We start from the raw sequence: 17173 nt of genomic DNA, 5'->3' as shown, positions 1-17173 counted from the left end.
GGGGCAGTTGGGCCGCAATCACCATTTTTTCCCCTTCAACTTTACACTCTACCACAGGCCTAGCCGGACTGATGACTAGACCTGGGACAATGTTCACTAGTTGGTTGCTCGCAGTTGGGGTGGGGGGGGGGAGGGGAGAAGGGAGGGAACGGTGGGAGTTGGGGGGGCGTTGGAGTTGGGGGGGGGAGGGGGAGGAGGGGGGTTCTCCTTGTCACTGGAATATTGAGTTTAATTTTGAGTTTCTTTGGCCAACACGCACAGAACGCAGCGCGACACTGAATCAGCTGAACACCCCACTACTGCATATCAAGCGCGGCGCGCAGCCAGCCCGGCTGACCGATTAGAATGACACGCCCTTTGACTGTTCTCTCACTCAATGTGAGAGGGCTCAATAACCCTATCAAGCGCAAAGCGGTCCTCTCTTTCCTGGAGCACTCGAAGGCAGATATCTGCCTCCTGCAGGAAACACACTTGTTGCCCAAAGATCAACACAGACTCAAGTTCCGATCCTTTCCCTGGCAGTTTTTCTCGTCCGCAAATAAAAAGGTAGCCGGGGTGGCGATTCTAGTGGCCAAATCTTTTAGGGGGCGGGTCCTGCAGAGGGGGGCTGAGATCAAGGGTAGGTTGCTAGTCCACCGTTTCCTAGTGGCGGGACAGACGTTGTTAGTGGGTACCATATATGCACCCAACGAAGATCAGGAGAAATTTCTGCATAATGCCCTAGAGGCTGCCACGGCCACCACGCATCCACACTTACTGCTCGGGAGCGACCATAACCTAGTATTTCACAACACTGCGGACCGCTCTGGCCAGCGGTTTGGACAGGTGGGGGCACTATCAGCGGCAGGGCACACTCACCTCTCAGACCTGGATCTAGTCGACCTGTGGAGACACTCACACCCACGGGCCACGGCATACACTCATTACTCCGCAGCCCACAAATCTTACGCAAGACTTGATTACCTCCTGTGCTCATCCCAGCTGGTGCTTCAGGCACAAGATGTAGAGATCCTCCCGGCCTCTCTGTCCGATTACTCCCCGGTGGTGGCGTCCTTCCTTATCCCTGCCGCGCCCAGCCCACAGCGGCACTGGCGACTACGGGACGGCCTCTTGCAGAACCCAACCACGGTAGAACGGATTAAAACTGCTCTCGCCCGGTTTCTCACCCACAACGCTAACGATGATACCACCAAAGCCACCCAGTGGGTGGCTCTCAAAGCAGTCGTCCGCGGTGAATTTATCTCTATAGCCACGGCTTATAATAGAGAGCGCGCACAAAAGAGAGCTGAACTCACCCAACGGGTGGCGGAGCTGGAACAGATGCATCAACGCACAGGGGCGGCTCGGGCATGGCGTCAGCTGTGTACGGAGCGGAAGATGTTAGCGGCTCTAGACCAGGATGTGGCGCAATACGCCGCCATGCGCCTAAGACACGCATACTAAACCGGAGGAGACCGCTGCGGGAAATTATTAGCGAGCAGGTTGCGGGAGCAGAGAAACATCCTTTACAACGCAACTTTTACCACGCAGTGCTATTACAACGCAGGTTTTACAACGAACACCATTACAACGCATTGCGTTGGGGGGCGCTCTAGGATAGGGAATAGATTTAATTTACTATTCAACACCTTCTCTAGTGTCCACGGGACTGGAGTTGGAATAGTAAATTAAACTATTCACTATCCAGCACCCCAAAGCGCTATGCGTTGTAATGGTATGCGTAGTAAAACCTGCGTTGTAACAGCATGCGTTGTAAAAGCATGCGTTGTAACGTCATACAACCGCGGGAGCAGCGTCAGAGACAACCTATCCGAACTCTCCAGCCTAGCCATGGTGCCCCATCACGGAGGACGCGGCCATCGCTGCGGCCTTTGGAGACTACTACACTAAACTATATATGGCGGACCACCTCGACCTGCAGAATGGCCATGATTACCTGCAGGGGGCCTCCCTCCCATCCCTGAATGAGGCACAGGTGGCGTTCCTCGACCGGCCCATTGACTTAGAGGAGGTAATCTCAGCGATATCCCACCTCAAGTTGGGGAAGTCACCGGGACCGGACGGCTACACAGCGGCCTTTTATAAAACCTTCTGCCCACAAGTGGCCCCATTGCTAAAAGACATTTTTAACACCTTCGGTCAGCCAGGTGCCATCCCCTCGGATCTGTTAGAGGCGGCAATCTCGGTGATTCCCAACCCCGGACGGGACCCCATCCGGTGTAGCTCCTACAGGCCAATATCCCTGTTAAACATCGACCTGAAGCTTTACACGGGCATCATTGCGGGTAGACTGGCACTATACATGCAGCAACTGGTGGAGCCCGATCAAGCGGGCTTCATCCCACAACGGCAGACCAGCGACAACACCAGGCGAGTCCTCTACCTCATCGAGGCTGGGTCGCGGACGAGGCCGTACTGCATGCTCCTCACTATCGATGCGGAGAAGGCATTCGATAGGGTGCATTGGCCCTATCTAGACCTGGTGCTACAGCGGTTCGGGGTAGGAGAAGCCCTCCGCAATCGTATATTTAACAGTTACCGCCAGCCAAACGCTGCAGTCCGGGTTAATGGTCACATCTCTCCCTGCGGTTCCCGATCGGCAGGGGGACCAGGCAGGGATGCCCGCTCTCTCCCCTCCTATTTGCGCTCTATATGGAGCCGTTGGCGCAACGTATTAGGCAGCATAACCTCATCAAAGGCATCCCGTTCATGCATAAAATCAGTCTATACGCAGACGACATCTTACTTTCCCTGACCGACCCGATGCAATCCCTCTGAGCGCTCTTTATTGAGCTCCACACCTTTGCGCTGGCATCAGGCTTTAAGATTAACGTGGAGAAATCGGAGGCGCTGAACGTATCTCTGTCGCCGGAAGTGCTAGCGAACGCCAAGGCTGAGTTTGACCTGCATTGGTCTGAGTCTACCATTCCTTACTTGGGGGTCTTGCTGGCCCCGACGGTGCGAGCCACCGCGGATGCCAACTATGCCAGACTACGCTCCGCCTTTGCGATGACCTCAGGAGATGGAAGCGCCTTACACTATCCTGGCTGGGTCGTATAGCGGCTGCCAAGATGACTTTGCTGCTGCAGATCCTCTATGTGTTCCAGACCCTCCCTATACGCCTTCATGGCTCCAGAAGACACAATCGTACCTGGCACGCTTTGTCTGGAACGGTCGCCGCCCACGGTTTAAACATACGATCGCTATACTCCCTCCCGAGCATGGCGGAGTAGGAGTGCCCGACCTCACTTTATACTTTCAGGCGACCCAACTTTGCACTCTGGTGGAGTGGCACCAACTGGAATCTGGCAAATACTGGCTTTTTCAAGATCAGACGGTGGCGGGCCGTACGCTTCAGGGTGTCCCATTCTTGCCACGCTGCCATAGACCTCCCAACCTTTACGCATCGCTGATCACAAGCACCGTCCTGGATGTATGGGACAAAGTGGCTGTTAAGCGGGAGCTCACTTCGTTCCCCTCCCCGATGACGCCGCTCTTCGACAACCCCGACTTCTCCCCCGGCCTTGACCCCCGGGCGTTCGTGACGTGGAGGACTACACCCTGCAGGGACTTGGGACATATGTTTGATCTTAAAGGCATTCTTCTCTTTCAGAAGGTGAAGGAGGACTATGGCATACCAGAAACGGATTGTTTGCCCTACCTGCAGGTTCGCCATTGGGCTTTACAACCGTCGGTTAGACCCGGTGCACAACGCTTCCTCACCCCGTACCAGAAATGGCTATTGACGCGCACCTCCGATAAAAAACTGATCTCTGAACTGTAGCAACACCTACTCCTCACCAACATATACACTTACAACGCAGGGAGGGCCAGGTGGGAGAGGGACTTGGGGAGACAACTCACATGCAAGGAATGGAAGGGTGTTTACCACAGAGCCAGACATTCTGCTTACCACACGGGACTTACCGAAACTTTGACCAAAGTGGTCACCTACTGGTACCACACACCTGAACGCCTGCATCGCTGGGACCCCCGAGTTAGCGACCGCTGTTGGAGGGGGTGTGGGGAGCTTGGAACACTGGAGCACTTACTTTGGAGCTGCGACCGCTTACAGCCTTATTGGAACTCAATCCTAGACTTGATAGACGCACACCATGATACTCAACTCCCCAGGTTCCCTGCTTATATTCTGCTTGGCCTTCCTAACGTCTTGATGTACCCCTTGAAATCCATGAGAGGGAGGCTTATAGCGATTGCACTAGGGGCAGCTATGCCAAATATAGTAGCTCATTGGAGAGCCGTACAACCCCCCCTTACAAATGGGCTGGCTGCATAGGCTATGGGCGATCTTGGGGATGGAGAAACTATCACTGGTGAAAGAAGGGAGAAGAATTTGCAGCACTTTGGTGGCCGTTCTTGACCCTGCTGACAGGAGAATTCCGAGAAATGAGTTGCCCCCGATACCTGCGGTTGCTACGCCTCGCAGACACCCCGCTTGCGGAACCTTAAGCGCAGTCACGCAAGCGCAAGACTCCGGGCGGATCTGCAACCCATGGAACTCACTAGAGAGGTGAAGCTTTATAGTTTATTTCTTTGCTCTGTGGACAAGGAGGGGGGTGGTTGCAGGAGGAGGGTGGGTGGCGGGGTTTTTTCTTTCTTCATGTTTCATAATCAATACAGCATGCAACCGCTTTTTAGCCTTTAAGACGCGGCCAGCCCGGATGGGTTGTGGGCGGCTTGCTGTGTTAACGCCCACAGTTGGAGCATCTCTTAGCCTTGTTTACGCTACTGAATTGTCCTCGACCGGCTTGTGCCTCTGCAGGCACCGGTTTCTGTACTCGATGAAATGTTTTCCTTTGTTGCTTAGTAAAAAAGATTTAATACTAAAGACAGGGAGGCTAGCATTATGAATATAACTTTTATTGCCAGCTCCTTACAGCACTTTAAAGCAAAACATCATCAAACACAAAATTCTATCATTAGGATGTCCCTTAAGACTACATAACTCTCAACACTGCAGACATCTTCCTCTTGTAAGGTTCTTCATTCCATAATTTGAAACGTCTTTCAAACTAAAGAAAAAACAGTCACCTTATCCTCATCTTTTCCCTTCATGCGCATCTGAAAAAAACTAAATATGACAATATATATTAATCTTCAAAATCTACCTACAACATAGCTCACATTGTTTTGACAAAAAATTAAACTGCATACCTATTCCCTCCTCCATACTTACTCACCTGGGAGGGAGGGATAATGCTAGCCTCTGTTTCTTTAATGAAATCCAGATTCTCTCTTCACTTACTTAGAGAATCTACATTTCATGTCTAGACCGGAGGCTAGCATTTGCATGTTTAAAGCTGTGATAATACATGTTCCATTGGCTTTAAATAAAACCTTGCAAACACATCCGCATTAGACCAGCTAGCCACCTTTAATTTCTTCCAAATGTCCACCTGATGTGAATACTGTACTTGCCATTGCTCCCCTCACTGAATGTGCACCATATTTAAGCAAATCAACACCTGCTTCAAGCATACAGATCCTCACCCAATGAGCTAAATTTGCTGAACTTATAGGATTGTTAAGCCAGACATACAAAACCAACAATTGGCTAACTCCATCTCTTCTGAACTCTTACATTCTACTCTCATACTCCTTTAAACACCTCACAACACATAATTTGTCTTTGTCCTTTTTGTGATCAGAAATATTACTCCATCTGGATTATAAATTCTATTAGCTACCTCCAAAGCTCTTACATCTGACACTCTCCTGAATGAGATTAAGCACAACAAAGTTGCCATCTTCCCCGACAACTGTTTCAAAGATAAACACCTATTCACCATCCAACACTCAAATAATTGCAAAAGCAAATTTACATCCGCATACAATTGTATCTAGGTGTAGAAGGCCTCTCTGGCTTAATACCTTTCATTACTCTACAAACTATAGATGCTTTACCTTTAGAACATTCTCTTACATGACCATGCCCTGCTGCAACTGCAGACCTGTAACAATTTATAGTCCAGTTACTCAAACATCTTTCAAACAACAATGATACAAAATTAGAAAACTCAATGGCAGATGCTTCCACAGGATCCAAACCTCTCTCCATGCACCAACATTGTTTCCTAGTGCCCATGATTCTCTGAGTAAATCTTGAGCATGTTGTGAAATTCCTGCCAACTGATTTACTCCCCTGAAATCTTCCAAACAAGAAGGCTCAAAGCCCCTTCCATGACCATAGGATGCAATTCCCTTTCTGGCCCTAACAGTACTACCTCTGACTCTGGAATCAAATAGGGCTCCACCACTAACTATAACAGCCCTGTAAACCAAGGTTGACCTGCCCAGAAAGGAGTCACCAGAACTAACTGACATCTCTGATTCCTGACCCTCAAGGACACCCTCTGAACTATCACAAATGGGGGAAATGCATTGCCCCTACACTACCTTCCAATCCTGCTTAAAAGAATGGACCTCCTCAGCCTGAGGATCTGGCCTCCAGCTGTAATAACAAGTTAACTGGAAAGTCAGTCTTTTTTTTAAAAACATTTTATCAAGCATTTTTTCATTTTCTGCACAAATACAGATCATGTTACAGCACAAATCATTATTTCTACAAAATCAGAAAATTACATTATATATCTATAATAGGGCTAAAAGAGTAAACAAGAAATGACCTAAAGAGTACAAATAATCCAAGAAAAAGAAACCAAGCTGGGATATGAGGAGCTATTATACCTTATATCACACTTTCCAAAGCGGCCTCCACCTGCCCTTCACCAACCCTACCATTTTTCCAACTAGTTATAGGTTGCCATATCTTCCACCCTAATATCTTAGCTCTTCGCCCCTTCCTTTCATATATTGCTTTTTCAAGGTTATACATAGCAAGAAGGCTTGCAATCCATGTTTGGAACGAAGGGGGAACCTTATCTAGCCAGTCCTTGCTATGCAAATACAATAAACTGCCACAGAGACAAACATGAATTCCACTGGCAATCCCTCTACACCTTCCCCCACCCCAAAATTATTATTTCATCTGTAAGCTTTGTTTAATCTTTAATGAAATTTCAAAAAATTCCTCAATCGCGTTTTTTATAGAGTAGAGCTGTGGACATTGTGCAAACATGTGTAAAATATCTGCATCATTAGAATCGCAGCGAGGACATATTATTCCAGATGTGCCACACCATTGTGCAATTCTAGCCGGGGTATGATATAGTGAGTATATAGTCTTATAGTGTTGAGATTGTAATGTAGCTGAACAGAGCACAGTACGGCCCATATCAATAGATGCCTGAAAGCCTTCTGAGTCGATCCCCAATTTTCCTATCCATTTTAGGGCGTATTTCTCCCTGTCATAGCATTTAAATGCGGTGAGTTCTGCATAGAGCTGCCTAATTGTGCAAATGGTGGAACTTTCTATATACTCCATTATTCTACTCTGACCAAAACCTAATAGGCCACCCTGCTTTTGGAAAAGAAAGCTTCTTATTTGTAAATACTTAAAGAAGCTGCGGCTGTCTAGCCTAAATTTACCTTGCAACTCCCCAAACTGTAGTATACCCCCCTGATTATCCAGGAGATTACCAACCTTAACAATCCCCTTGTTATTCCAGTCCCTCATTATTGTATCCCTAAAAATGTCTTCCGGTAATGAGCTATTTGAGTAAAGCCGTGTGTAGTTATTATACCTCCCTAGCCCCAGTTTTTTTTAGATCGCTTTCCAGATCATATAAGCCTCCCTTAATGTCTTAAAGCGTGTATGTTTAAAATAACTGAAATCAATTGTATTTAAGAATCCTTTCTCTGCCCCCTCACCCAATTGTGCAGTATATACATTAGTGAATCCCAATCTACCCTCAGAATGCCCTAGATCACCACCCCCTATCATCCCCTGAAAATACTGCAAGGCAGCTGCCCAATAATAAAGCCTGAAATCTGGTGCCCCCCAGGCCCCCTCTCTCTAGATAATGTGAGATGCCGATAGGCTCTCCTAGTCTTCCCCTGTGCCCATATAAGTCTATTTAATATCCCTTCTAATTTATTAAACCATATATGGTCAAAATATAATGGGATAGCTCTGAAAAGATAGAGAAACTTCGGAAAGGTTACCATCTTTATTACGTTGATACGGCCCATCAGGGTTAGATGTAAATTATGAATCCTTTCGGTGTTATCTTTCACTTTTTCCAGCAGTGGACCCATATTCAACTCTACCAATCTGTCTAGGTCAGCTGTGACTTTTATTCCTAAATATACAGCTTCAGTGGCCACTCTCGAGTCTTGATATGTTACAAAGTTGTTCTGTACAATCTGTGTCTTCCCTTTGTTTATTGAGTAGCCTGACACTCTACCAAAATTTGCTGCTTCCTGCTCTATTTCTATTATTGCTCTTCCTGGGTTCGTTGTAATGATCGCTACGTCGTCTGCGTACGCGAATATCTTATGCTCCTGCCCGTGAAGTTTGACGGGAAGGATATTGATATTTTCCTGCAGCCTTCGCAACAAGGGGTCCAGGTATAGCGCGAAGAGAAGCGGCGAGGTTGGACAGCCCTGCCGTGTACCACGCCTTATCCTCACTGTGGAGGTATATCCTTTATTAATCCTTACTGTTGCCGTTGGTTCCGCATATAAAGCCTGAATAGCCTAATCACGCACCTTATTGCAGCCACCGCCACGAGTCAGTCAGCTGCAGAGAAGGCTCCAGGGGACGCCGACGCCACCGCCAAGAGTCCAAGGACACCGGACTCCGCGCCGCCGCTCCGGGAGACCACAAATCCCGGCAGGCCTCGCAGCGGCGCGTACACAGTGACGCGGGTCGCGCTCCTGAGAGCGCCAGAGGAGTACAAAGGCAGGAGAGCCCCCGCGTCGCGGGACGCGAGCGATTGCGAGTAGCCAAAGGACACCGAGACTTCATAACTGTAAGTTGGCTAAATATTGCAGTAATTCACCAGTGTGAGCCCGTAAGATCTTGATACACTGAGATTGGTATCGGTAACTGGCCGCAACCTCCACCTGCTTTACAGTTGGATATTTATTGGGCCTGCCATGAACTGCCCAGAGACCAGAAGCATGGCAGCTGCTGGAGTAAAGAGACTGACTAGTACCTTAGATGAGTTTATTGTGCGCACTCATGCCCTCATCGATGAAGGGATTATACTGATGGACAGAAGGGTGTCCCAAGATTTAGCCATGGCAAAGCGTTCCTCTTTGGGCCATATTGCACAAGCTTGCACTCCTAATAGTCTATCCGCTCCAAACACACTTGTAATGGTACACAAGGATGGGGGCTGTGACATACCAGCCTCCCAGGAAGGCCTGGAGGCAACCCCTAATCTTTCCTTACTGGTGGAAAATGGCCCGGCTGTAAACGAGACTGAAACTACAGCTAGTATCTTAAATGAAAGGGGCAGGAAAGAGGGGGCAATCCCTAAACAAAAGAGTAATAAACAAAAGCCCATTAAAACTACCACTCGAAAAGGGAAAAAAGCCCAGATCGGTAAAAACCATGATCCAATCCAGTTGGACCCGATTTCTTTGAATGTGAGCACCAACTTAGATGCTCATACTCATATCAAGGACACCACGGGTGGGCCTCAGGCAAGTGTGGGCATAACACTAAGTCTGCCAGACGAAACTGTCTTAGATAGTAGCTTGGAGGGGATTTTGGAACTAAGTGGGGAAGTTGATAACCAAGCCAGAGGGAGCGAGGACAGTAGTAGCCTAATCATGGTTAATAATAACATCTTTGAAATGCTAAAAATTCTCTTAGAACCGATTGAGGTTAGGCTACGATGTTTGGAAACAATACTGAATAATATCCATAAAGATATTAGTGCCCCTAGCTTTAATTTGAACAATAAAGTTCCACAAAAAAAAAGGATTACAAATAGACCACCCACAGCTGCTAAAAGCGTCGCTACCACTAATCTACCTCCAAAACCCACCACTAATCTACCTCCAAAACCTATACCAACACCTAAAAACCCAACCACAACTGACAAAGTAGCGCCACTCACACAAACTCCCAAATCACAACAGGATAAAGATAACTTAGAAAAGAGGGAGTCGCGCAGAAACATACACCTACCCCCAGAAGCTGCACCATATCTTGTGGTTCTTACCGGAGTCACTCAACCGGATGCCAAATCAAATGAAAATAACGGGGGACTTGTAAATAAAACAATACATTGGCTGAATGATAACTACCCTCTCCCCCCAGCCTTCAAAAGCAACATCCTGATGGTTGAAAGGGCTCCTTGGGTGGGGTACAATAAAAAAAGGACACACGGTGACTGCGTGGTGATAACATTTGAGAACCCACGCACTGCTGAATTTATCACAACGAGGCCCCCAAGAAATTATGGTCTGTCCATTGTGGCTAGGGCATTATCCTACTTCTACCCTGAGAGTGAACACCCGGATAATAGGTGGAGTTGGACCAGGGATAATCGACACCAAGGTGGTAATAATGGTCAGGCTTTTGATAATAACTACCACAACACACAGTGGAATGGGAGGTATGATGATGGCTGAAACATTGTGAAACACAGAGGGAGGCCTCCTTACTTTCGCCCACAAGGTTATGAGCCAGGATGGGCAGGCAATCTGCAATTTCCCCCGATTTTTACGTGTTACAACCGGTTTGATTGTTTGGAAGCGGTGCATTGACTCCCCAAGATCAAGGAAGATGCCCTGATGTCTAATAAACCTGTGGACTTGGGTCTTACAAGCCGTTCGGGGTGTGAGGAAACCCCAGAAACACAAGTGGGGGATGAGATTATACAAGGGAGCGAGGTCAGACAACTTGGTGACACTGTAGACATTTTACCCGCAGAAAAAGATTATTGTGAGGTGGTCTTTTGGAACGTGGCAGGGTTAAAACAGAAGATTACCAATCCAACCTGGGACGATGCCATTACTGACGTGGGAATATTAGCCCTTCAAGAAACTTGGGCCACCACGCCGATACATCTTAATGGCTACAAAACTTACTTTACCCCCGCGGTGGGGGGAGTACACGGAAGACCCAAGGGAGGGTTGACTGTATATATATCCAATCTCCTAGTTTATGATAAAATTTCCTTTTCCCCTGGATCCAGTTACTATCAAAAAATAGTGATAGACACAAGGAAGGGTCCAAAGATGGTTCTTTTTAACTTTTACAATAACTGCTCAGGTAGCATGATTAAGGATGTACTTGCTACACTAACCTCAGATATGCAATTCGAACTTGATATGAGTAAAAGGGGCAAAGTTATGTTATTATGGGGGGGGTGATTTTAATTGCACTCTTTGTAAAAAGGGCCAGAAGGGTATTTGCGGTTTAATGCTGGAACAAGATATCAACCTGACGCATTTTGAACATACCCTACTAGGTGACTTATTAAACGAGATGATTTTTAATTTCAATTTTGGGTTTTCAAATGAGTTAGCACATCACACAACGACATTTGCTCCAACCTTTGTTGGGCGGGGTGCCTCATCTATTATTGATTTTAGTTTATGTACGCAAAGCTCTGCGAGCAGATTGATTAGCGCGAACATCATGGACTTACCACTGAGTGACCACCTGCCACAGGTATTAAAAATGGAGAACCTATTTGTTGTAACCGATACTAGAGAATGTCCCAACCAAATGGTCCAGGACGTGAAGCTGGGTACCCAAAATGGTTATAACCTTAAATGGAGTAGAGTGGTTCCGGATGATTTTCTGCTTAAAATATTGAGTAAGTGCATGAGTAGTTTTTCGATCTGTTTAGATGAATATGCAGAGAGTAGCGAAATAATAACCCATTTTAATATCATCTCTAGCACAATTAAGGAAGCACTGTGGGTTGCCAGGAAAAATTCCCTAAAGTCCAATAGGAAATGGTTTGATAAAAAGTGCACTAAAGCCTTAACAAAGCTTAGACATGCAATTCATAAAAGACCACGGGATGTAATCCTAATTAGAATTGCAAGGAGGGATTATAATGTAGCATTGAAGGACAGGAAGGCCTCGATAAAAAGGGAAGCATGGGACAACTTATGTGCGGCGTCAAAATCAAAGGATCCGGCTGCTTTCTGGAGGGTCATTAACACCCCCCTCCTACATGAACAAAAAGCACGCATGGAAATCGCCATTTCAGAAGATGAGTGGGTGGCTCACTTTTCCTCCCTTTATAAGGTTGTGGAACTAACCCCTGACACAGGCCAGGACGCAGTGTTGCTAAATTTAGATACATCTAGAACCCTGGTTGTAACCCTTCCTGAAGTTATTGCGAGCTTGAAGGCGACTAAGGGGGGTAAGGCGCCTGGACCAGACGGCATACCAGCTGACCTCTATAAGGCTAACATCGAACTATGGGGGCCACTGCTAGTTCAGCTCTTCAATGCCGCCTTGGCAAATAGTCCAATTCCTACTTGGTTCACATCGGTAATAGTCCCAATTTTTAAGAAAGGGGATAGGCTAAGTTGTACTTGCTATAGGCCAATTTCCCTATTGGACTCTTCCATAAAAATTTTGGGGAGAGTGATTTTAGCTAAATTGCAAAGCTGGGCTGAGGATAATGGGGTGTTAAGCGATTTTCAATTTGGGTTCCAAAAGGGTCTAGGGACCATAGAGCAAGGATTGAATCTTTTCACCTTGCAACAGAAGTATATAAAGGTAAAAAAACAACGTCTATACCTCACATTTGTTGATTTATCATCAGCTTTTGACTGTGTGTCACACATTAAATTATGGTCAATCATGGCCGAATTGGGGGTAGACAATGCCATTATATGCTTTCTGAGAGATCTATATTCCAGGGCCACCGCAAGTGTCAGATATGGGAAAAATGGTGAATGTAGCAGACAATTCGGGATTGGTCGGGGTGTGCGCCAAGGGTGCGTTCTAGCCCCCTTTTTATTTTTGTTATATATAAATGGAATGGAGAAGCACCTCGTGCAGGAGGGCAGGGACATGCCTATGGTGGGAGGTAGGCCTATCCCTGCCCTGATGTACGCTGGTGATGCTGTTTTGATGGCACGCACCCCAATGGCTTTACAAACTTTGGTCACATCCTTTAACAGTTTCATGCTTGGTTTAGATCTGAAAATCAATTGTTCTAAAACTTTGTCCATGTACTGTGGGTCAAGAACAAGCAAGCATCTGAAGCCAATTTTTATAAATTCCAATCCCTTAGAAAGGACCCCCACCTTCCCATATCTGGGGATATTGTTTCATGAAAGTGGCTCATGGACTACTGCAATCCATGCTAGATCTTTGTTATTTTCTAAAACTATTATGGCCCTAAAATGCTTTATGAAAAAACTAGGGAAAAAACCCATAAAGGAGATTTTAACTATTTATAATGCGACTTGTATATCTGTAGTCACCTACGGTGCAGGATTATGGGGTTACTCAAATATTAGCTCAATTCAAACCATGGAAAATAAGTTTTTATGCCACATTCTGTCCGTGCCCGAAAGTACTGCAACGATGATATGCCATGCTGAATTGGGAATACCTTACGTTACTGATACTATTAAAATTCAGCCAATCCTCCTTTGGCATAGGGTTTGGACAAATGATGAATGTGTTGTTAACCGGGCTATTTTAAAGGATATTTTAGAATTGGACAATATCAATGACTTTAAATGGATATGCTACGTCAGAAACTTTCTTGAAAAATTAAGTTGCCCCCAATACTTTGAGGACCCACAATCAATAGAATACATATCTAGAAGAGATCTGAAAAATCTGTGTATGGCGTACCTCAGGGAAAAAAGACATATAGAGGAGGCGAGAAAAAAGACTGTTTCTGCCCACCAGGACATTTTATGCGGAGAGAAATTGCAGCCATATTTATCATTGTACATGTCCAATCATGAACGCTTCCTTTTGACCCGATTTAGATTTAATATTGTTTTTAGGACATTATCGTTCCCCGTGATGAACTGTTGGTCGAAGGATTTATGTCTTTGTCCATGTGATGATGTATCCCAACAATCCGATATACACATATTATTTTTCTGTAAATGTTATACTTTCTTCCGAAGGAAACTTATCATCCCTATCCTCAAAGATTTAAATGTATATAGATATCGCCTAGCGTTTTTAGAGTGCCAGAAAATGGAAACTGTTTTTATGGTAGCCTCAATTGCTGAATTTTTAAAATCAGTTTTTAAGTGTCGTAAATCAATTCAAATGGATTAATTTTCTATATTGTACACATGAATTTAATTTTGTTGTTTTCTTTTTTCTGTGATTTTTAAAAATGTTTACTTGACCCCTTGTAAATTGTACCTTTCATGCTACTTTTATGGTTATTTTGCTTTTATAACCGAATAAAGTACTTTTGAATCTTGAATAGCCTAAATAAATCCTGCACCAAAACCAAGCCATTCCAAAACTTTCCACAAATAGCCCCAGGAGACCCTGTCAAAGGCCTTCTCTGCATCCAAGAATACAGCAGCAACAGGGTCTCCTGCAGCTCCTGCGGCGTCCAAGATGGTAACCATTTGTCTTGTGTGCTGCGTGGTCCCTTTCCCTGGAATAAATCCGTGCTGTGCCGTATTCACTAGGCTCTCCATTATCTTACTTAACCTCTGTGCCAACGCTTTAGAGTAGATTTTTGTATCCGCGTTCATAAGTGTTATCGGTCTGTAAGATCCTGGCTCCAAGGGAGGCTTGTTCTTTTTAGGTCGGAGGCCTAAAAGGCTGCGCTTGCGCAGACTTAGGCTGGAGATTTAATGACTCTTAGAGCGCTGTAGGTCCCGCCTCCCTGCCCTCTCTCTCCTTCATTGGCTGGCTTCCTAAATGGAGGCCAGCCATTGGAGGAGAGATGCATCACTTTAAACAAGCCCCGTCTTTTTCGGATTTGGGGGCGTGATTTTTTGCATTCTTTAGCCCTGTGACGTTGCCCGTCACTCAGGACAGCAAAACCACGCCCCCAAATCCTCAAAATCCGGAAGCTTGTGTCCGCCATTTTTTATCCTTCGCAGTGAAGGTAAGCCCGTGTTTGTTTCCCTACGTGCCTTCTTCCCCCTGTTTCCCGCCCCCTGTCTGTTTCCCGCCCCCTCCCGCTCTCCGTGTATTTTCGCTGTTTGTGTGTGTTTGTGCCTTCTTCCCCCTGTCTGTTTCCCGCCCCCCTCCCGTTTCCCGCCCCCCTCCCGCTCTCCGTGTATTTTCGCTGTTTGTGTGTGTTTGTGCCTTCTTCCCCCTGTCTGTTTCCCGCTCTCCGTGTATTTGAGCGCCTCGGCTGCTCCTCCTTATTTGTAAGATTGCATCTTAATAATACGCAGACCTCCTGGATATCGGCAGGCAGTCCCAGTTTTGGGAGGAGTGATCCGGTGTCCAGACTCTTTTCCAATTTTTCAAGAAACGTCCCGGGTTTTAGGAATAAGATAAAGCCTTCCTATAAAGCAGAAATGGAAGTTTTCCTTTCAAGACGCCTCGAAAGATATTTAATCTATTAACTGCCTCTTTCAGGTGACACAGGAGGCGGTCATCTCATCTGCCTGCTGACGCAGTAGGGGAGAGGGTGGGGGTCTCAGGTTGGAGTTTCTAATATTTACACACGCGCGCTCGCATTTACATTTACATGGGTATGCAGAGCAAACTCCGTGACAGGCCCGACATAAAAGTAACATGAAATACTTTAGTCCTACCTTTATGTCTAACCTGTCCCGGTTTTTGCTTCTCAATATCTGGTCACCCTAGGTATGGGAGACTCGGGCGCAGGGTCGGATTGGCAAGGCGGGCATTCGGGAAACGGCCGTAGGGCCGTTGTCTCAGTGCCCTCTGTGGGCCGGTTTTTTTCTCCCCTTTTTCAGTTCACAGAGAGTGCTCTCTGCTATCTGCTCTCTGTGAACTTGGGAAGGGGAGAAAAAAAAACGGCCCACAGAGCGCACGGAAACAGAGACAGAAATGAAAGCGCTTCACTGTGTGCCATGCAGTGATTATTAGCTGTGGCCTCACTTCACCCCCTGCCCCTGAAAAGCAATCACGCCAAGGGTGGGCTGGGGAGCGGTGATTGTCTGCGAAAATCGGCCTCCCTGGGGGCCAGGTGTTGCTCTGGCCTTGAGCCATTTCCACCTCGGCCCCCCTGGGGCCCACGCAGCCGAGAAACGGTGTTAATCTTAACACCTTGCCCACAGCCCCTCAGATTCAGGGCACAGTGGGCGAGGAAGAATGGGTCTGGCTGTGGGGGCTAGGTGATGTTTTGAACTCCCACCATCTTCACCTCAGCCTTCCCCTGTCTACCATTGTGCTCCCCTGATTAATTTACTAATTGCAGGGGCCATACTGATGTTCATGTGCTCTTGAGCTAAGTAGGTTAGTAATAGCAGGGGCTTCCCTTCTTTTCAGGTGCTCCTGCACTGAAGTTCCTGAATAATTTTGTGACAGAAAGGGGCCTTGCTGTTTTTTTAGTTGCTCAGCATGTAGGCCATTGTCACCTTGGGCCTGTGTCCTGCAAAAGAACAGTATCCTCCCACTTTCATTCCTTATCTTTGCATAGGCATAGGTGGCCTAACGCCAGATTTGCAGAGATGGGGATTCAAGTTTGAATCCCAGGGTCTGCTCAACAGCCTGTGATTCTGGGCAGATCACTTCCTCGCCCAGGCCCTTAAATAAAAAATCAGATCATGTGTACTGTAATTGGTACTCATGAATAGAACTCAAATAGCCTTTGTCTTGGGCTGAATTTACACTACATAAAACTGTCAAATGGCATGTTTTTTTGTATATGTTAGGATAAGGTAAGTATGGGTATATAGGGTATATGTTTTGGGGTTCTGAGGTATATGTTTTAGGGTGATTGGGTATTTTAAGGGTTCAGGGATAGTTTTGGGGTACTGGGGTATTTTTAGGTTTCAGGACTAGGTTTTGGTTTTGGGGTACAGGGGTATTTTTAGGGTGAAGGGATAGGTTTGGGTTTTGGGGTACAGGGGTATTTTTAGGGTTCAGGGATAGGTTTGGGTTTGGGGGTACAGGGGTATTTTTAGGGTTCAGGGATAGGTTTGGGTTTTGGGGTACAGGGTATTTGTAGGGTTCAGGGATAGGTTTGGGGGTACAGGGGTATTTTTGGGATTCAGGGATAGGTTTGGGTTTTGAGGTACAGGGGTATTTTTGGGATTCAGGGATAGGTTTGGGTTTTGAGGTACAGGGGTATTTTTAGGGTTCAGGGATAGGTTTGGGGTTTGGGGTAAAGGGGTATTTTTAGGGTTCAGG

This window comes from Lissotriton vulgaris, chromosome 3_1 (genome assembly GCF_964263255.1).
Source record: "Lissotriton vulgaris chromosome 3_1, aLisVul1.2, whole genome shotgun sequence".
Classification (NCBI taxonomy): domain Eukaryota; kingdom Metazoa; phylum Chordata; class Amphibia; order Caudata; family Salamandridae; genus Lissotriton; species Lissotriton vulgaris.
This window is presented reverse-complemented; position numbering follows the sequence as displayed.